Here is a 3,207-nt window from a genome sequence, read left to right on the forward strand (position 1 = left end):
CATTATTATTATTATTATTATTATTATTATTATTATTATTATTATTATTATTATTATTATTTTTATTATTATTATTATTATTATTATTATTATTATTATTATTATTATTATTATTATTATTATTATTATTATTATTATGATCAATATTATTAATATATCAAATAAAGATGATTTATATAAAAATATGCATAACTTAACTATATTATTATTATCAAAATCAAAACTACTATTAATATTATTATAATTATTACAATAAAAATTAGTTATATAGAACCATATCTAATACATATAACCTAACTCTATTATTAATTAATTATTCAAGATATATAAAATAAATATATTTAAGTTACTAATGAAACTCATAACACATTAAAAATAATAGTTGAATCACTAATAATAATATATATATTTGTTCGACTACAAGTATATGTTTTAATATATATATATATATATATATATATATATATATATATATATATATATATATATATATATATATATAAATGATATAGGTTCGTGAATCCGAGGCTAACCCTGCATTGTTCAGTTTCGTCATATGTATTTTTACTACAAAATACAGTAAAGTGAGTTTCATTACTCCCTTTTTTAAATGCTTTTGCAATATATATTTTTGGGACTGAGAATACATGCGCTGCTTTTATAAATGTTTGACGAAATAGACACAAGTACGTGAAACTACATTCTATGGTTGAATTATTAAACCGAATATGCCCCTTTTTAGTCTGGTAATCTAAGAATTAAGGAACAGACACCCTAATTGACGCGAATCCTAAAGATAGATCTATTGGGCCCAACAAGCCCCATCCAAAGTACAGGATGATTTAGTACTTCGAATTTATCATGTCCGAAGGGAGTCCCGGAATGATGGGGATATTCTATATGCATATTGTTAAGGTCGGTTACCAGGTGTTCAATCCATATGAATAATTTTTGTCTCTATGCATGGGACGTATATTTATGAGAAATGAAAATGAAAATCTTGTGGTCTATTAAAATGATGATAATGATTGATTATGATAAACTAATGAACTCACCAACCTTTTGGTTGACACTTGAAAGCATGTTTATTCTCAGGTACGAAAGAAATCTTCCACTGTGCATTTGCTTATATTAGAGATATTACTTGGAGTCATTCATGACATATTTCAAAAGACGTTGCATTCGAGTCGTAGAGTTCATCAAGATTATTACTAGGTTAATTATAGTTGGATATATTATGAAATTTTATGCATGCCGTCAACTTTCGATGTAATGAAAGTTTGTCTTTTAAAAAACGAATGCAATGTTTGTAAAATGTATCATATAGAGGTCAAGTACCTCGCGATGTAACTAAATGTAATGTATTCGTCCAGATAGATTAGGATGGGTCGTTTCAATGACAATAATAAAAAAGATGAACAACCTTATAATTTGTGAGTATTATCCAATTTTATGTATGTGTTTTGGTTGCGTCCGGACCCGACCCGAATTCACCCGACACATTTAATATTTCGTATAAGTAACCTATCGCATAAATTCTTTAGGACTCATTAAATTTTGATCCTAGAATCGTCACTGTTACTATCAGATAGATAGAACGTAGTGGTGCTTGAAGGGAGTGCCCACCCCCCTTAAATTTTTATTACTTGCACTTGATTAGTCTAATATATTTACAATATTTAAGATTATAGAAAACACTAGTGAATTGACCCGTGGAACTACGGGTTTGTTTAAACGAAACAGTTTAATGATATTTTTAGGTATTAAGTGAACGTAAATGTTAAAGTTATTTAGTTTAATGACCCGTGGAACCACATAGTCCGACTAAGAAACTCGTCAGCTGAATATTTCATCAAACACCTAAAATGCATATTAAATAATCAACATCCAATCATAACAGATAATATTAGTTATCATTTTATTTTAAAAGTGTAAATTAAAATATAAATCTAGAATTGGTTTCCTTCTGCCTAACTTTTATACCTTCTCGTACTCAATTCAAAATAATTAATTAAAATAATTTAAAATAATTTAATTTTAATAATTAAAATAATTATTATTAAGATTTAATAATAATAATTAATTAATAAGATTTAATTTTAATTCAAAATTATTTAGATTAATGACATCACCCAGCATACTTAGATTTTTTTCTTTTTCTTTTTGAATTTTTCTTAACAAAAAAGTTAGTATAATAATGACATCATCATCCTAGCAATGTAATAGAAACTATAGATTTCCATATATACTACATGTTACTATTTTTTGGCCATTTGACATGCTAAGCATGTCCTTTTTGTCAAGAAAGAAAAATGTCAAATGACATACTTAAGGGGTAAAAGATGAAATTGTTCAGGGGTTAAACTTGTAACTTTAGAGGCTAAAATGTAACATTTAAATTTAATATAATATCCATTAAATAAAACGTACCCATTTTTTTGACGCGATTTAAATTTCTCCGTCATCACCGTTCAACTCGGAATAAATTTTACGAATAAAGTGCAACTAATTATATTCGAAATAGAGTATTTTTTTTAAATAAGGGAAACATATATATAATAACTAAACCAGACTTGTTATAAAAAGTTGATGGCTAGAGCAAGTGTTAAGTTCATGAGTTCGTAAGGGAAAGGACTTGGGTTCGAGTCCTTTTGGCTCCCTTTTCTTTTTGTTCGCGATTTTTTTTCAGCTTTCGTTTAACATTAGTTTTATAAAAGAATGTTCCGCCGCAAGGCGCAGATCAAAATTTTTCTAGTTAATGCTATTCGCCTTCTAAAATCAGAACCACATTTCTCGTTACATTTTAGCCAAAAAGATAAGATTCAAGTTAGTATTATAGAAACTAAAAAAATATATACGGAGTGTATATAAGTGAACATGACAGTTTGGCCGAGTGGTCTAAGGCGCCAGATTTAGGCTCTGGTTCGAAAGGGCGTGGGTTCAAATCCTACAGCTGTCACTCTCATTTTTTTACTTATCATTCTAGCTAGTGTAAATTACGGAGTATTTGGTTAAAATAGTATTTTTGGCCCTTGAAGAATAAAATAAAATTATTCCATAAAACTCAAACGACCAGAGCGTGGGTTCAAATCCCACAGCTGTCACTCTCATTTTTTTACTTATCATTCTAGCTAGTGTAAATTACGGAGTATTTGGTTAAAATAGTATTTTTGGCCCTTGAAGAATAAAATTATTCCATAAAACTCA

At 27.6% G+C, this 3,207-nt stretch overlaps 1 non-coding gene across 1 annotated transcript; it reads left to right on the forward strand.

Moving 5' to 3' along the window:
- The first annotated feature begins 2,879 nt into the window (after positions 1 to 2,879).
- TRNAL-UAG (transfer RNA leucine (anticodon UAG)) lies at positions 2,880 to 2,959 on the forward strand. The gene has a single exon. It is a non-coding gene; the product is annotated as a tRNA-Leu (tRNA).
- The last annotated feature ends 248 nt before the right edge of the window (positions 2,960 to 3,207 follow it).

Source organism: Rutidosis leptorrhynchoides, chromosome 10 (assembly GCF_046630445.1).
Source record: "Rutidosis leptorrhynchoides isolate AG116_Rl617_1_P2 chromosome 10, CSIRO_AGI_Rlap_v1, whole genome shotgun sequence".
In the NCBI taxonomy this organism is placed as follows: domain Eukaryota; kingdom Viridiplantae; phylum Streptophyta; class Magnoliopsida; order Asterales; family Asteraceae; genus Rutidosis; species Rutidosis leptorrhynchoides.